Here is a 19,768-nt window from a genome sequence, read left to right as displayed (position 1 = left end):
GATTTCACAGAACACAAAGAAGTTGCTCAGAAAGCTTCTTTCTCTTTGTTATCGGAGGATATTTCCTTTGGCCCTACAGTCTTCAATGGGATCTGAAATATCTGTTCTCAGATTCCACAGAAATAAGGCTAGGAAAGAGATCCACGAAATACACATGTAACTCTGTGAGATGAAAGAACAGAACACTAAGCAGTTTCTCAGAAAGCTTCTTTCCAGATTTCATCTGAGGATATTTCCTTTTTCACCATAGCCCTCTATGGGCTTCCAAATATCACTTTGCCAATTCCACAAGAACTGTCTTAGCGAAAGGCTTCTTGAGGGGAAAGCTGTAACTCTGTGAGATGATTTCACAGAACACAAAGAAGTTTCTCAGAAAGCTTCTTTCTCTTTGTTATCGGAGGATATTTCCTTTGGCCCTATAGTCTTCAAAGGGATCCGAAATATCTGTTCTCAGATTCCACAGAAATAAGGCTAGCAAAGAGATCCACGATATACACATGTAACTCTGAGAGATGAATTAACAGAACACTAAGCAGTTTCTCAGAAAGGTTCTTTCCAGATTTCATCTGAAGATATTTCCTTTTTCACCATAGCCCTCTATGGGCTTCCAAATATCACTTTGCCAATTCCACAAGAACTGTCTTAGCGAAAGGCTTCTTGAGGGAAAAGTTGTAACTCTGTGAGATGATCTCACAGAGCACAAAGAAGTTTCTCAGAGAGCTTCTTTCTCTTTGTTATCGGAGGATATTTCCTTTGGCCCTATACTCTTCAATGGCATCCGAAATATCTGTTCTCAGATTCCACAGAAATAAGGTTAGCAAAGAGATCCACGAAATACACGTGTAACTCTGAGGGACGAATTAACAGAACACTAAGCAGTTTCTCAGAAAGCTTCTTTCCAGATTTCATCTGAGGATATTTTCTTTTTCACCATAGCCCTCTACGGGCTTCCAAATATCACTTTGCCAATTCCACAAGAACTGTCTTAGCGAAAGGCTTCTTGAGGGAAAAGCTGTAACTCCGTGAGATGATTTGACAGAACACAAATAAGTTTCTCAGAAAGCATCTTTCTCTTTTTTATCGGAGGATATTTCGTTTGGCCCTATAGTCTTCAAAGGGATCCGAAATATCTGTTCTCAGATTCCACAGAAATAAGGCTAGCAAAGAGATCCACGAAATACACATGTAATTCTGTGAGATGAATTAACAGAACACTAAGCCGTTTCTCAGAAAGTTTCTTTCCAGATTTCATCTGAGGATATTTCCTTTTTCACCATAGCCCTCTAAGGGCTTCGAAATATCACTTTCCCAATTCCACAAGAACTGTCTTAGCGAAAGGCTTCTTGAGGGGAAAGCTGTAACTCTGTGAGATGATTTCACAGAACACAAAGAAGTTTCTCAGAAAGCTTCTTTCTCTTTGTTATCGGAGGATATTTCCTTTGGCCCTATAGTCTTCAAAGGGATCCGAAATATCTGTTCTCAGATTCCACAGAAATAAGGCTAGCAAAGAGATCCACGAAATACACATGTAACTCTGTGAGAAGAATTAACAGAACACTAAGCAGTTTCTCAGAAAGCTTCTTTCCAGATTTCATCTGAGGATATTTCCTTTTTCACCATAGCCCTCTAAGGGCTTCGAAATATCACTTTCCCAATTCCACAAGAACTGTCTTAGCGAAAGGCTTCTTGAGGGGAAAGCTGTAACTCTGTGAGATGATTTCACAGAACACAAAGAAGTTTCTCAGAAAGCTTCTTTCTCTTTGTTATCGGAGGATATTTCCTTTGGCCCTATAGTCTTCAAAGGGATCCGAAATATCTGTTCTCAGATTCCACAGAAATAAGGATTGCAAAGAGATCCACGAAATACACATGTAACTCTGAGAGATGAATTAACAGAACACTAAGCAGTTTCTCAGAAAGCTTCTTTCCAGATTTCATCTGAAGATATTTCCTTTTTACCATAGCCCTCTGTGGGCTTCCAAATATCACTTTGCCAATTCCACAAGAACTGTCTTAGCGAAAGGCTTCTTGAGGGGAAAGCTGTAACTCTGTGAGATGATCTCACAGAACACAAAGAAGTTTCTCAGAAAGCTTCTTTCTCTTTGTTATCGGAGGATATTTCCTTTGACGCTAGAGTCTTCAAAGGGATCCGAAATATCTGTTCTCAGATTCCACAGAAATAAGGGTAGCAAAGAGATCCACGAAATACACATGTAACTCTGAGAGATGAATTAACAGAACACTAAGCAGTTTCTCAGAAGGCTTCTTTCCAGATTTCATCTGAGGATATTTCATTTTTCACCATAGCCCTCTATGGGCTTCCAAATATCACTTTGCCAATTCCACAAGAATTGTCTTAGCGAAAGTCTTCTTGAGGGGAAAGCAGTAACTCTCTGAGATGATTTCACAGAACCCCAAGAAGTTTCTCAGCAAGCTTCTTTCTCTTTGTTATCGGAGGATACTTCCATTGGCCCTATAGTCTTCAAAGGGATCCGAAATATCTGTTCTCAGATTCCACAGAAATAAGGCTAGCAAAGAGATCCACGAAATACACATGTAACTCTGTGAGATGAATTAACAGAACACTAAGCAGTTTCTCAGAAAGCTTCTTTCCAGATTTCATCTGATGATATTTCCTTTTTCAACATAGCCCTCTACTGGCTTCCAAATATCACTTTGCCAATTCCACAAGAACTGTCTTAGCGAAAGGCTTCTTGAGGGGAAAGCTGTAACTCTGTGAGATGATCTCACAGAACACAAAGAAGTTTCTCAGAAAGATTCTTTCTCTTTGTTATCGGAGGATATTTCCTTTGGCCCTATAGTCTTCAAAGGGATCCGAAATATCTGTTCTCAGATTCCACAGAAATAAGGGTAGCAAAGAGATCCACGAAATACACATGTAACTCTGAGAGATGAATTAACAGAACACTAAGCAGTTTCTCAGGAAGATTCTTTCCAGATTTCATCTGAGGATATTTCCTTTTTCACCATAGCCCTCTATGGGCTTCCAAATATCACTTTGCCAATTCCAGAAGAACTGTCTTAGCGAACGGCTTCTTGAGGGGAACGCTGTAACTTTGTGAGATGATTTCACAGAACACAAAGAAGTTGCTCAGAAAGCTTCTTTCTCTTTGTTATCGGAGGATATTTCCTTTGGCCCTACAGTCTTCAATGGGATCCGAAATATCTGTTCTCAGATTCCACAGAAATAAGGCTAGGGAAGAGATCCACGAAATACACATGTAACTCTGTGAGATGAAAGAACAGAACACTAAGCAGTTTCTCAGAAAGCTTCCTTCCAGATTTCATCTGAGGATATTTCCTTTTTCACCATAGCCCTCTATGGGCTTCCAAATATCACTTTGCCAATTCCACAAGAACTGTCTTAGCGAAAGGCTTCTCGAGGGGAAAGCTGTAACTCTGTGAGATGATTTCACAGAACACCAAGAAGTTTCTCAGAAAGCTTCTTTCTCTTTGTTATCGGAGGATATTTCCTTTGGCCCTATAGTCTTCAAAGGGATCCGAAATATCTGTTCTCATATTCCACAGAAATAAGGCTAGCAAAGAGATCCACGAAATACACATGTAACTCTGAGAGATGAATTAACAGAACACTAAGCATTTTCTCAGAAAGGTTCTTTCCAGATTTCATCTGAAGATATTTCCTTTTTCACCATAGCCCTCTATTGGCTTCCAAATATCACTTTGCCAATTACACAAGAACTGTCTTAGCGAAAGGCTTCTTGAGGGGAAAGTTGTAACTCTGTGAGATGATCTCACAGAGCACAAAGAAGTTTCTCAGAAAGCTTCTTTCTCTTTGTTATCGGAGGATATTTCCTTTGACCCTATAGTCTTCAATGGGATCCGAAATATCTGTTCTCAGATTCCACAGAAATAAGGTTAGCAAAGAGATCCACGAAATACACATGTAACTCTGAGAGACGAATTAACAGAACACTAAGCAGTTTCTCAGAAAGCTTCTTTCCAGATTTCATCTGAGGATATTTTCTTTTTCACCATAGCCCTCTATGGGCTTCCAAATATCACTTTGCCAATTCCACAAGAACTGTCTTAGCGAAAGGCTTCTTGAGGGGAAAGCTGTAACTCTTTGAGATGATTTCACAGAACACAAATAAGTTTCTCAGAAAGCATCTTTCTCTTTTTTATCGGAGGATATTTCCTTTGGCCCTATAGTCTTCAAAGGGATCCGAAATATCTGTTCTCAGATTCCACAGAAATAAGGTAGCAAAGAGATCCACGAAATACACATGAAACTCTGTGAGATGAATTAACAGAACACTAAGCAGTTGCTCAGAAAGCTTCTTTCCAGATTTCATCTGATGATATTTCCTTTTTCAACATAGCCCTCTATGGGCTTCCAAATATCACTTTGCCAATTCCACAAGAACTGTCTTAGCGAAAGGCTTCTTGAGGGGAAAGCTGTAACTCTGTGAGATGATCTCACAGAACACAAAGAAGTTTCTCAGAAAGATTCTTTCTCTTTGTTATCGGAGGATATTTCCTTTGGCCCTATAGTCTTCAATGGGATCCGAAATATCTGTTCTCAGATTCCACAGAAATAAGGGTAGCAAAGAGATCCACGAAATACACATGTAACTCTGAGAGATGAATTAAGAGAACACTAAGCAGTTTCTCAGGAAGATTCTTTCCAGATTTCATCTGAGGATATTTCCTTTTTCACCGTAGCCCTCTATGGGCTTCCAAATATCACTTTGCCAATTCCACAAGAACTGTCTTAGAGAAAGGCTTCTTGAGGGGAAAGCTGTAACTCTGTGAGATGATTTCACAGAACACAAAGAAGTTGCTCAGAAAGCTTCTTTCTCTTTGTTATCGGAGGATATTTCCTTTGGCCCTATAGTCTTCAAAGGGATCCGAAATATCTGTTCTCAGATTCCACAGAAATAAGGCTAGCAAAGAGACCCACGAAATACACATGTAATTCTGAGAGATGAATTAACAGAACACTAAGCAGTTTCTCAGAAAGGTTCTTTCCAGATTTCATCTGAAGATATTTCCTTTTTCACCATAGCCCTCTATGGGCTTCCAAATATCACTTTGCCAATTCCACAAGAACTGTCTTAGCGAAAGGCTTCTTGAGGGGAAAGTTGTAACTCTGTGAGATGATCTCACAGAGCACAAAGAAGTTTCTCAGAAAGCTTCTTTCTCTTTGTTATAGGAGGATATTTCCTTTGGCCCTATAGTCTTCAATGGGATCCGAAATATCTGTTCTCAGATTCCACAGAAATAAGGTTAGCAAAGAGATCCACGAAATACACATGTAATTCTGAGAGATGAATTAACAGAACACTAAGCAGTTTCTCAGAAAGCTTCTTTCCAGATTTCATCTGAAGATATTTCCTTTTTCACCATAGCCCTCTATGGGCTTCCAAATATCACTTTGCCAATTCCACAAGAACTGTCTTAGCGAAAGGCTTCTTGAGGGGAAAGTTGTAACTCTGTGAGATGATCTCACAGAGCACAAAGAAGTTTCTCAGAAAGCTTCTTTCTCTTTGTTATAGGAGGATATTTCCTTTGGCCCTATAGTCTTCAATGGGATCCGAAATATCTGTTCTCAGATTCCACAGAAATAAGGTTAGCAAAGAGATCCACGAAATACACATGTAACTCTGAGAGACGAATTAACAGAACACTAAGCTGTTTCTCAGAAAACTTCTTTCCAGATTTCATCTGAAGATATTTCCTTTTTCACCATAGCCCTCTGTGGGCTTCCAAATATCACTTTGCCAATTCCACAAGAACTGTCTTAGCGAAAGGCTTCTTGAGGGGAAAGCTGTAACTCTGTGAGATGATCTCAGAGAACACAAAGAAGTTTCTCAGAAACATTCTTTCTCTTTGTATGGGAGGATATTTCCTTTGACCCTATAGTCTTCAAAGGGATCCGAAATATCTGTTCTCAGATTCCACAGAAATAAGGGTAGCAAAGAGATCCACGAAATACACATGTAACTCTGAGAGATGAATTAAGAGAACACTAAGCAGTTTCTCAGGAAGATTCTTTCCAGATTTCATCTGAGGATATTTCCTTTTTCACCATAGCCCTCTATGGGCTTCCAAATATCACTTTGCCAATTCCAGAAGAACTGTCTTAGCGAAAGGCTTCTTGAAGGGAAAGCTGTAACTCTATGAGATGATTTCACAGAACACCAAGAAGTTTCTCAGAAAGCTTCTTTCTCTTTGTTATCGGAGGATATTTCCATTGGCCCTATAGTCTTCAAAGGGATCCGAAATATCTGTTCTCAGATTCCACAGAAATAAGGCTAGCAAAGAGACCCACGAAATACACATGTAATTCTGAGAGATGAATTAACAGAACACTACGCAGTTTCTCAGAAAGGTTCTTTCCAGATTTCATCTGAAGATATTTCCTTTTTCACCATAGCCCTCTATGGGCTTCCAAATATCACTTTGCCAATTCCACAAGAACTGTCTTAGCGAAAGGCTTCTTGAGGGGAAAGTTGTAACTCTGTGAGATGATCTCACAGAGCACAAAGAAGTTTCTCAGAAAGCTTCTTTCTCTTTGTTATAGGAGGATATTTCCTTTGGCCCTATAGTCTTCAATGGGATCCGAAATATCTGTTCTCAGATTCCACAGAAATAAGGTTAGCAAAGAGATCCACGAAATACACATGTAACTCTGAGAGACGAATTAACAGAACACTAAGCTGTTTCTCAGAAAACTTCTTTCCAGATTTCATCTGAAGATATTTCCTTTTTCACCATAGCCCTCTGTGGGCTTCCAAATATCACTTTGCCAATTCCACAAGAACTGTCTTAGCGAAAGGCTTCTTGAGGGGAAAGCTGTAACTCTGTGAGATGATCTCAGAGAACACAAAGAAGTTTCTCAGAAACATTCTTTCTCTTTGTTATGGGAGGATATTTCCTTTGACCCTATAGTCTTCAAAGGGATCCGAAATATCTGTTCTCAGATTCCACAGAAATAAGGGTAGCAAAGAGATCCACGAAATACACATGTAACTCTGAGAGATGAATTAACAGAACACTAAGCAGTTTCTCAGAAGGCTTCTTTCCAGATTTCATCTGAGGATATTTCATTTTTCACCATAGCCCTCTATGGGCTTCCAAATATCACTTTGCCAATTCCACAAGAACTGTCTTAGCGAAAGGCTTCTTGAGGGGAAAGCTGTAACTCTGTGAGATGATTTCACAGAACACAAAGAAGTTGCTCAGAAAGCTTCTTTCTCTTTGTTATCGGAGGATATTTCCTTTGGCCCTATAGTCTTCAAAGGGATCCGAAATATCTGTTCTCAGATTCCACAGAAATAAGGCTAGCAAAGAGATCCACGAAATACACATGTAATTCTGTGAGATGAATTAACAGAACACTAAGCAGTTTCTCAGAAAGGTTCTTTCCAGATTTCATCTGAAGATATTTCCTTTTTCACCATAGCCCTCTATGGGCTTCCAAATATCACTTTGCCAATTCCACAAGAACTGTCTTAGCGAAAGGCTTCTTGAGGGGAAAGTTATAACTCTGTGAGATGATCTCACAGAGCACAAAGAAGTTTCTCAGAAAGCTTCTTTCTCTTTGTTATAGGAGGATATTTCCTTTGGCCCTATAGTCTTCAATGGGATCCGAAATATCTGTTCTCAGATTCCACAGAAATAAGGTTAGGAAAGAGATCCACGAAATACACATGTAACTCTGAGAGACGAATTAACAGAACACTAAGCAGTTTCTCAGAAAGCTTCTTTCCAGATTTCATCTGAAGATATTTCCTTTTTCACCATAGCCCTCTGTGGGCTTCCAAATATCACTTTGCCAATTCCACAAGAACTGTCTTAGCGAAAGGCTTCTTGAGGGGAAAGCTGTAACTCTGTGAGATGATCTCAGAGAACACAAAGAAGTTTCTCAGAAACATTCTTTCTCTTTGTTATCGGAGGATATTTCCTTTGACCCTATAGTCTTCAAAGGGATCCGAAATATCTGTTCTCAGATTCCACAGAAATAAGGGTAGCAAAGAGATCCACGAAATACACATGTAACTCTGAGAGATGAATTAACAGAACACTAAGCAGTTTCTCAGAAGGCTTCTTTCCAGATTTCATCTGAGGATATTTCATTTTTCACCATAGCCCTCTATGGGCTTCCAAATATCACTTTGCCAATTCCACAAGAACTGTCTTAGTGAAAGGCTTCTTGAGGGGAAAGCTGTAACTCTCTGAGATGATTTCACAGAACACCAAGAAGTTTCTCAGAAAGCTTCTTTCTCTTTGTTATCGGAGGATATTTCCTTTGGCCCTATAGTCTTCAAAGGGATCCGAAATATCTGTTCTCAGATTCCACAGAAATAAGGCTAGCAAAGAGATCCACGAAATACACATGTAACTCGGTGAGATGAATGAACAGAACACTAAACAGTTTATCAGAAAGTTTCTTTCCAGATTTCATCTGAGGATATTTCCTTTTTCACCGTAGCCCTCTATGGGCTTCCAAATATCACTTTGCCAATTCCACAAGAACTGTCTTAGAGAAAGGATTCTTGAGGGGAAAGCTGTAACTCTGTGAGATGATTTCACAGAACACAAAGAAGTTGCTCACAAAGCTTCTTTCTCTTTGTTATCGGAGGATATTTCCTTTGGCCCTATAGTCTTCAAAGGGATCCGAAATATCTGTTCTCAGATTCCACAGAAATAAGGCTAGCAAAGAGACCCACGAAATACACATGTAATTCTGAGAGATGAATTAACAGAACACTACGCAGTTTCTCAGAAAGGTTCTTTCCAGATTTCATCTGAAGATATTTCCTTTTTCACCATAGCCCTCTATGGGCTTCCAAATATCACTTTGCCAATTCCACAAGAACTGTCTTAGCGAAAGGCTTCTTGAGGGGAAAGTTGTAACTCTGTGAGATGATCTCACAGAGCACAAAGAAGTTTCTCAGAAAGCTTCTTTCTCTTTGTTATAGGAGGATATTTCCTTTGGCCCTATAGTCTTCAAAGGGATCCGAAATATCTGTTCTCAGATTCCACAGAAATAAGGTTAGCAAAGAGATCCACGAAATACACATGTAACTCTGAGAGACGAATTAACAGAACACTAAGCTGTTTCTCAGAAAACTTCTTTCCAGATTTCATCTGAAGATATTTCCTTTTTCACCATAGCCCTCTGTGGGCTTCCAAATATCACTTTGCCAATTCCACAAGAACTGTCTTAGCGAAAGGCTTCTTGAGGGGAAAGCTGTAACTCTGTGAGATGATCTCAGAGAACACAAAGAAGTTTCTCAGAAACATTCTTTCTCTTTGTTATGGGAGGATATTTCCTTTGACCCTATAGTCTTCAAAGGGATCCGAAATATCTGTTCTCAGATTCCACAGAAATAAGGGTAGCAAAGAGATCCACGAAATACACATGTAACTCTGAGAGATGAATTAACAGAACACTAAGCAGTTTCTCAGAAGGCTTCTTTCCAGATTTCATCTGAGGATATTTCATTTTTCACCATAGCCCTCTATGGGCTTCCAAATATCACTTTGCCAATTCCACAAGAACTGTCTTAGCGAAAGGCTTCTTGAGGGGAAAGCTGTAACTCTGTGAGATGATTTCACAGAACACAAAGAAGTTGCTCAGAAAGCTTCTTTCTCTTTGTTATCGGAGGATATTTCCTTTGGCCCTATAGTCTTCAAAGGGATCCGAAATATCTGTTCTCAGATTCCACAGAAATAAGGCTAGCAAAGAGATCCACGAAATACACATGTAATTCTGTGAGATGAATTAACAGAACACTAAGCAGTTTCTCAGAAAGGTTCTTTCCAGATTTCATCTGAAGATATTTCCTTTTTCACCATAGCCCTCTATGGGCTTCCAAATATCACTTTGCCAATTCCACAAGAACTGTCTTAGCGAAAGGCTTCTTGAGGGGAAAGTTATAACTCTGTGAGATGATCTCACAGAGCACAAAGAAGTTTCTCAGAAAGCTTCTTTCTCTTTGTTATAGGAGGATATTTCCTTTGGCCCTATAGTCTTCAATGGGATCCGAAATATCTGTTCTCAGATTCCACAGAAATAAGGCTAGGAAAGAGATCCACGAAATACACATGTAACTCTGTGAGATGAAAGAACAGAACACTAAGCAGTTTCTCAGAAAGCTTCTTTCCAGATTTCATCTGAGGATATTTCCTTTTTCACCATAGCCCTCTATGGGCTTCCAAATATCACTTTGCCAATTCCACAAGAACTGTCTTAGCGAAAGGCTTCTTGAGGGGAAAGCTGTAACTCTGTGAGATGATTTCACAGAACACAAAGAAGTTTCTCAGAAAGCTTCTTTCTCTTTGTTATCGGAGGATATTTCCTTTGGCCCTATAGTCTTCAAAGGGATCCGAAATATCTGTTCTCAGATTCCACAGAAATAAGGCTAGCAAAGAGATCCACGAAATACACATGTAACTCTGAGAGATGAATTAACAGAACACTAAGCAGTTTCTCAGAAAGGTTCTTTCCAGATTTCATCTGAAGATATTTCCTTTTTCACCATAGCCCTCTGTGGGCTTCCAAATATCACTTTGCCAATTCCACAAGAACTGTCTTAGCGAAAGGCTTCTTGAGGGGAAAGCTGTAACTCTGTGAGATGATCTCAGAGAACACAAAGAAGTTTCTCAGAAACATTCTTTCTCTTTGTTATCGGAGGATATTTCCTTTGACCCTATAGTCTTCAAAGGGATCCGAAATATCTGTTCTCAGATTCCACAGAAATAAGGGTAGCAAAGAGATCCACGAAATACACATGTAACTCTGAGAGATGAATTAACAGAACACTAAGCAGTTTCTCAGAAGGCTTCTTTCCAGATTTCATCTGAGGATATTTCATTTTTCACCATAGCCCTCTATGGGCTTCCAAATATCACTTTGCCAATTCCACAAGAACTGTCTTAGTGAAAGGCTTCTTGAGGGGAAAGCTGTAACTCTCTGAGATGATTTCACAGAACACCAAGAAGTTTCTCAGAAAGCTTCTTTCTCTTTGTTATCGGAGGATATTTCCTTTGGCCCTATAGTCTTCAAAGGGATCCGAAATATCTGTTCTCAGAATCCACAGAAATAAGGCTGGCAAAGAGATCCACGAAATACAGATGTAACTCTGTGAGATGAATTAACAGAACACTAAGCAGTTTCTCACAAAGTTTCTTTCCGTATTTCATCTGAGGATATTTCCTTTTTCACCATAGCCCTCCATGGTCTTCAAAATATCACTTTTCCATTTCCACAAGAACTGTCTTAGCGAATGGCTCCTTGAGGGGAAAGCTGTAACTCCGTGAGATGATTTCACAGAAAACAAAGAAGTCTCTCAGAAAGCATCTTTCTGTTTGTTATCAGAGGATATTTCCTTGGCCCTATAATCTTCAAAGGGATTCGAAATATCTGTTATCAGATTCCACAGAAATAAGACTAGCAAAGAGATCCACGAAATACAGATGTAACTCTGTGAGATGAATAAACAGAACACTAAGCAGTTTCTCAGAAAGCTTCTTTCAAGATTTCATCTGAGGATATTTCGTGTTTCACCGTAGCCCTCTATGGCTTCCAAATATCACTTTGCCAATTCCAAAAGAACAGTCTTAGCGAAGGGATTCTTGAGGGGAAAGCTGTAATTCTGTGACATGACTTCAGAACACAAAGAAGTTTCTCAGAAAGCTTCTTTCTCTTTGTTATCGGAGGATATTTCCTTTGGCCCTATAGTCTTCAAAGGGATCGGAAATCTCTTTTCCCAGATTCCACAGAAATAAGGCAAGCAAAGAGATCCTCGAAATACAGATGTAACTCTGTGAGTGGAAGTCACACATCACAGAGCAGGTTCTCAGAAAGCTTCTTTCCAGATTTCATCTGAGGATATTTCCTTTTTCACCGTAGAACCTCTATGGGCTTCCAAATATCACTTTGCCAATTCCACAAGAAATGTCTTAGCGAAAGGCTTCTGGAGAAGAAAGCAGTAATTATGTGAGATGATTTCACAGAACACAAAGAAGTTTCTCAGAAAGCTTCTTTCTCTTTGTTATCGGAGGATATTTCCTTTGGCCCTATAGTCTTCAAAGGCATCCGAAATATCTGTTCTCAGATTCCCCAGAAATAAGGCTAGCAAAGAGATCTACGAAATACAGATGTAACTCTGTGAGATGAATTAACAGAACACTAAGCAGTTTCTCAGAAAGCTTTTTTCCAGATTTCATCGGAAGATATTTCCTTTTTCACCATAGCCCTCTATGGGCTTCCAAATATCACTTTGCCAATTCCACAAGAACTGTCTTAGCGAAAGGCTTCTTGAGGGGAAAGCTGTAACTCTGTGTGATCATTTGACAGAACACAAAGAAGTTTCTCAGAAAGTTTCTTTCTCATTGTTATCGGAGTATATTTCCTTTGGCCCTATGGTCTTTAAAGGGATCCGAAATATCTGTTCTCATTCCACAGAATTAAGGCTAGCAAAGAGATCCATGAAATACAGATGTAACACTGTGAGTAGAAGTACACATCACAGAGCAGTTTCTCAGAAAGATTTTTTCCGTATTTCATCTGAGGATATTTCCTTTTTCACCATAGCCCTCCTTGGTCTTAAAAATATCACTTTTCCATTTCCACGAGAACTGTCTTAGCGAAAGGCTTCTTGAGGGGTAAGCTGTAACTCCGTGAGATGATTTCACAGAAAACAAAGAAGTTTCTCAGAAAGCATCTTTCTCTTTGTTATCGGAGAATATTTCCTTGGCCCTATAATCTTCAAAGGGATCCGAAATATCTGTTCTCAGATTCCACAGAAATAAGACTAGCAAAGATCCACGAAATACAGATGTAACTCTGTGAGATTAATTAACAGAACACTAAGCAGTTTCTCAGAAAGCTTCTTTCAAGATTTCATGTGAGGATATTTCTTGTTTCACCGCAGCCCTCTATGGCTTCCAAATATCACTTTGCCAATTCCAAAAGAGCAGTCTTAGCAAAAGGATTCTTGAGGGGAAAGCTGTAATTCTGTGAGATGATTTCACAGAACACAAAGAAGTTTCTCAGAAAGCTTCTTTCTCTTTGTTATCGGAGGATATTTCCTTCGGCCGTATAGTCTTCAAAGGGATCCGAAATATCTGTTCTAAGATTCCAAAGAAATAAGGCTAGCAAAGAGATCCACGAAATACCGATGTAACTCTGTGAGATGAATTAACAGAACACTAAGCATTTTCTCAGAAAGCTTCCATCCAGATTTCATCGGAGGATATTTCCTTTGTCACCGTAGCCCTCCATGGGCTTCCAATTATCACTTTGCCAATTCCACCAGAACTGTCTTAGCAAAAGGCTTCCTGAGGGGAAAGCTGTAACTCTGTGAGATGATTTCACAGAACACAAAGAAGTTACTCAGAAAGCTTCTTTCTCTTTGTTATCGGAGGATATTTCCTTTGGCCCTATAGTCTTCAAAGGGATCCGAAATATCTGTTCTCAGAATCCACAGAAATAAGGCTAGCAAAGAGTTCCACGAAATACAGATGTAACTCTGTGAGATGAATTAACAGAACACTAAGCAGTTTCTCAGAAAGCTTCTTTCAAGATTTCATCTGAGGATATTTCGTGTTTCACCGTAGCCCTCTATGGCTTCCAAATATCACTTTGCCAATTCCAAAAGAACAGTCTTAGCGAAAGGATTCTTGAAGGGAAAGCTGTAATTCTGTGAGATGACTTCACAGAACACAAAGAAGTTTCTCAGAAAGCTTCTTTCTCTTTGTTATCGGAGGATATTTCCTTTGGCAGTATAGTCTTCAAAGGGATCCGCAATCTCTTTTCCCAGATTCCACAGAAATAAGGCAAGCAAAGAGATCCTCGAAATACAGATGTAACTCTGTGAGTGGAAGTCACACATCACAGAGCAGGTTCTCAGTAAGCTTCTTTCCAGATTTAATCTGAGGATATTTCCTTTTTCACTGTAGCCCTCCTTGGGCTTCCAAATATCATTTTGCCAATTCCACAAGAAATGTCTTAGCGAAAGGCTTCTGGAGAAGAAAGCAGTAACTATGTGAGATGATTTCACAGAACACAAAGAAGTTTCTCAGAAACCTTCTTTCTCTTTGTTATCGGAGGACATTTCCTTTGGCCCTATGGTCTTCAAAGGGATCAGAAATATCTGTTCTCAGTTTCCACAGAAAAGAGGCTAGCAAAGAGATCCAGGAAATATAGAGGCAACTCTGTGAGTGAAAGTCACACATCACAGGACAGTTTCTCAGAAAGCTTCTTTCCAGATTTAATCTGAGGATATTACCTTTTTCACCACAGCCCTCTATGGGCTTCCAAATATCACTTTTCCAATTCCACAAGAACTGTCTTAGCGAAAGGCTTCTTGAGGGGAAAGCTGTAACTCTGTGAGATGATTTGAAAGAACACAAAGAAGTTTCTCAGAAAGCTTCTTTCTCTTTGTTATCGGAGTATATTTCCTTCGGCCCTATAGTCTTCAAAGGGATCCGAAATATCTGTTCTCACTTTCCACAGAAATAAGGCTAGCAAAGAGATCCTCAAAATACAGATGTAACTCTGTGAGATGAATTAACAGAACACTAAGCATTTTCTCAGATAGCTTCCTTCCAGATTTCATCGGAGGATGTTTCCTTTTTCACCATAGCCCTGTAGGGGCTTCCAATTATCACTTTGCCAATTCCACAAGAACATGCTTAGCGAAAGGCTTCTTGAGGGGAAAGCTGTAACTCTCCGAGATGATTTCACAGAACACAAAGTAGTTCCTCAGAAAGCTTCTTTCTCTTTGTTATCGGAGGATATTTCCTTTGGCTCTATAGTCTTCAAAGGGATCCGAAATATCTGTTCTCAGAATCCACAGAAATAATGCTAGCAAAGAGATCCACGAAATACAGATGTAAGTCTGCGAGTGGAAGTCACACATCACAGAGCAGGTTCTCAGAAAGCTTCTTTCCAGATTTCATCTGAGGATATTTCCTTTTTCACCAAAGCCCTCTATGGGCTTCCAACTATCACTTTGCCAATTCCACAAGAAATGTCATAGCGAAAGGCGTCTGGAGAGGAAAGCAGTAACTATGTGAGATGATTTCACAGAACACAAAGAAGTTTCTCAGAAAGCTTCTTTCTCTTTGTTATCGGAGGATATTTCCTTTGGCCCCATAGTCTTCAAAGGCATCTGAAATATCTGTTCTCAGATTCCACAGAAATAAGGCTAGCAAAGAGATCCACGACATACAGATGTAACTCTGAGAGATGAATTAACAGAACACTAAGCAGTTTCTCAGAAAGCTTCTTTCCAGATTTCATCTGAAGATGTTTCCTTTTTCACCATATCTCTCTAAGGGCTTCCAATTATCAATTTGCCAACACCACAAGCACTGTCTGAGCGAAAGGCTTCTTGAGGGGAAAGCTTTAATTCTGTGAGATGATTTCACAGACACAAAGAACTTTCTCACAAAGCTTCTTTCTCTTTGTTATCGGAGGATATTTCCTTTGGCCCTATAGACTTCAAAGGGATCCGAAATATCTGTTCTCAGATTCCACAGAAATAAGTCTAGCTAAGAGATCCACGAAATACAGATGTAACTCTGAGTGGAAGTCACATATCACAGAGCAGTTTCTCAGAAAGCTTCTTTCCAGATTTCATCTGAGGTTATTTCCTTTTTCACCATAGCCCTCTATGGGCCTCCAATTATCAGTTTGCCAATTCCACAAGAACTGTCTTAGCGACAGGCTTCTGGAGAGGAAAGCTGTAACTCTGTGAGATGATTTCACAGAACACATAGAAGTTTCTCAGAAAGCTTCTTTCTCTTTGTTATCGGAGGATATTTCCATTGGCCCTATAGTCTTCAAAGGGATCCGAAATATCTGTTCTCAGATTCCACAGAAATAAGGCTAGCAATTAGATCCACGAAATACAGATGTAACTCTGGGAGATGAATTAACAGAACACTAAGCAGTGTCTCCGAAAGCTTCTTTCCAGATTTCATCTGAGGATATTTCCTGTTTCACCGTAGCCCTCTATGTCTTCCAAATATCACTTTGCCAATATCACAAGAACTGCCTAAGCGAAAGGGTTCTTGAGGGGCAGGCTGTAACTCTGTGAGATGATTTCACAGAACACAAAGAAGTTTCTCAGAAAGCTTCTTTCTCTTTGTTATCGGAGGATATTTCCTTTGGCCCTATAGTCTTCAAAGGCATCCGAAATATCTGTTCTCAGATTCCACCGAAATAAGGCTAGCAAAGAGATCTACGAAATACAGAAGTAACTCTGTTAGATGAATTAACAGAACACTAAGCAGTTTCTCAGAAAGCTTCTTTCCAGATTTCATCTGAGGATATTTCCTTTTTCACCATAGCCTCTATGGGCTTCCAAATATCACTTTTGCAATTCCAGAAGAACTGTGTTAGCGAAAGGCTTCCTGAGGGGAAAGCTGTAACTCTGTGAGATGATTTCACAGAACACAAAGAAGTTTCTCAGAAAGTTTCTTTCTCTTTGTTATCGGAGGATATTTCCTTTGGCCCTATGGTCTTAGAGGGATCTGAAATATCTGTTCTCAGATTCCACAGAAATAAGGCTAGGAAAGAGATCCACGAAATACACATGTAACTCTGTGAGATGAAAGAACAGAACACTAAGCAGTTTCTCAGAAAGCTTCTTTCCAGATTTCATCTGAGGAGATTTCCTTTTTCACCATAGCCCTCCATGGGCTTCCAAATATCACTTTTCCAACTCCCAAAGCACTGTCTTAGCGAAACGCTTCTTGAGGGGAAAGCTGTAACTCTGTGAGATGATTTCACAGAACACAAAGGAGTTTCTCAGAAAGCTTCTTTCTCTTTGTTATCGGAGGATATTTGCTTTGGCCCTATAGTCTTCAAAGGCATCCGAAATATCTGTTCTCAGATTCCACAGAAATAAGGCTAGCAAGGAGATCCACGGAACACAGATGTAACTCTTTGAGTGCAACTCACATATCACAGAGCAGTTTCTCAGAAAGCTTCTTTCCATATTTCATCTGAAGATATTTCCTTTTTCACCATATCCCTGTATGGGCTTCCAAATATCGCTTTGCCAATTCCACAAGAACTGTCTTAGCGAAAGGCTTCTTGAGGGGAAAGCTGTAACTCTGTGAGATGATTTCACAGAACACAAAGAAGTTTCTCAGAAAGCTTCTTTCTCTTTGTTATCGGAGGATATTTCCTTCGGCTCTATAGTCTTCAAAGGGATCCGAAATATCTGTTCTCAGATTCCACATAAATAATGCTAGCAAAGAGATCCTCAAAATACAGATGTAACTCTCGGAGATGAATTAACAGAACACTAAGCAGTTTCTCAGAAAGCTTCTTTCCAGAATTCATCCGAGGATATTTCCTGTTTCACCGTAGCCCTCTATGCCTTCCAAATATCACTTTGCCAATTCCACAAGAACTGCCTTAGCGAAAGGCTTCTTCAGGGAAAGGCTGTAACTCTGTGAGATGATTTCACAGAACACAAAGAAGTTTCTCAGAAAGCTTCTTTCTCTTTGTTATCAGAGGATATATCCTTCAGCTCTATAGTCTTCAAAGGGATCCGAAATATCTGTTCTCAGATTCCACAGAAATAAGGCTAGCAAAGAGATTCACGAAACACAGATGTAACTCTGTGAGATGAATTTACAGAACACTAAGCAGTTTCTCAGAAAGCTTCTTTCCAGATTTCATCTGAGGATATTTCTTTTTTCACCATAGACCTCTACGTGCTTCCAAATATCACTTTACCAATTTCACAGGAACTGTCTTAGCGAAAGGCTTCTTGAAGGGAAAGCTGTAACTCTGAGACATAATTTCACAGAACTCAAAGAAGTTTCTCAGAAAGCTTCTCTTTCTTTGTTATCGGAGGATATTTCCTTCGGCCCTATATTCTTCAAAGGGATCCGAAATATCTGTTCTCAGATATCACAGAAATAAGGCTAGCAAAGAGATCCACGAAATACAGATATAACTCTGTGAGATGAATTAACGGAACACTAAGCAGTTTCTCAGAAAGATTCTTTCCTGATTTCATCTGAGGATATTTCCTTTTTCACCATAGCCCTCTATGGGCTTCCAAATATCACTTTGCCAATTTACAAGAACTGTCTTAGCGAAAGGCTTCTTTAGAGGAAAGCTGTAAGTCTGTGAGATGATTTGACAGAACACAAAGAAGTTTCTCAGAATGCTTCTTTCCCTTTGTTATCGGAGGATATTTCCTATAGTCCTATAGTCTTCAAAGGGATCCGAAATCTTTGTTCTCAGTTTCCACAGAAATAAGGCTAGCAAAGAGATACTCCAAATACAGATGTAACTCTCTCAGTGGAAGTCACACATGACAGAGCAGTTTCTCACAAAGCTTCATTCCAGATTTCATCTGAGGATATTTCCTTTTTCAACATTGCCCTCTATGGGCTTCCAAATATCACTTTGCCAATTCCACAAGAAATGTCTTAGCGAAAGGGTTCATGAGGGGTAAGCAGTAACTCTGTGAGGTGATTTCACAGAACACAAAGAAGTTTCTCAGTAAGTTTCTTTCTCTTTGTTATCGGAGGATATTTCCTTTGGCCCTATGGTCTTTAAAGGGATCCGAAATATCTGTTCTCAGATTCCACAGAAATAAGGCTAGCAAAGAGATCCATGAAATTCAGATGTAACTCTGTGAGTGGAAGTCACACATCACAGAGCAGTTTCTCAGAAAGATTCTTTCCAGATTTCATCTGTGGATATTTCCTTTTTCACTGTAGCCCTCTATGGAGTTCCAAATATCACTTTGCCAATTCCACAAGAAATGAGTTAGCGAAAGTCTTCTGGAGAAGAAAGCAGTAACTTTGTGAGATGATTTCACAGAATACAAAGAAGTTTCTCAGAAAGCTTCTTTCTCTTTGTTGTCAGAGGATATTTCCTTTGGCCCTATACTCTTCAAAGGGATCCGAAATATCTGTTCTCATTTTCCATAGAAATAAGGCTAGCAATGATATCCCAGAAATATAGAGGCAACTCTGTGAGTGGAAGTCACACATCACAGGGCAGTTTCTCAGAAAGCTTCTTTCCAGATTTCATCTGAGGATATTTCCTTTTTCACCATAGCCCTCTATAGGCTTCCAAATATCACTTTGCCAAATCCACAAGAACTGTTTTAGCGAAAGGCTTCTTGAGGGGAAAGCTGTAACTCTGTGAGATAATTTCACAGAACACAAAGAAGTTTCTCAGAAAGCTTCGTTCTCTTTGTTATCGGAGGATCTTTCCTTAGGCCCTACAGTCGTCAAAGGGATCGGAAATATCTGTTCTCAGATTCCACAGAAATAAGGCTAGCAAAGAGATCCTCACAATACAGATGTAACTCTGTGAGATGAATTAACAGAACACTAAGCATTTTCTCAGAAAGCTTCCTTCCAGATTTCATCAGAGAATATTTCCTTTTACACCGTAGCCGTCTATGGACTTCCAAATATCATTTGCCAATTCCAGAAGAACCGGCTTAGCGGAAGGCTTCTTGATGGGAAAGCTGTAACTCAGTGAGATGATTTCACAGAACACAAAGTAGTTTCTCAGAAAGCTTCTTTCTCTTTGTTATCGGAGGATATTTCCTTTGGACCTATAGTCTTCAAAAGGATACGAAATATCTGTTCTCAGATTGCACAGAAATAAGGCTAGCAAAGAGATCCACGAATACACATGTAACTCTGTGAGCGGAAGTCACACATCACAGAGCAGTTTCTCAGAAAGCTTCTTTACAGATTTCATCTGAGGATTTTTCCTTTT

Source organism: Macaca mulatta, chromosome 9 (assembly GCF_049350105.2).
Source record: "Macaca mulatta isolate MMU2019108-1 chromosome 9, T2T-MMU8v2.0, whole genome shotgun sequence".
NCBI classification, from domain to species: Eukaryota; Metazoa; Chordata; class Mammalia; order Primates; family Cercopithecidae; genus Macaca; species Macaca mulatta.
This window is presented reverse-complemented; position numbering follows the sequence as displayed.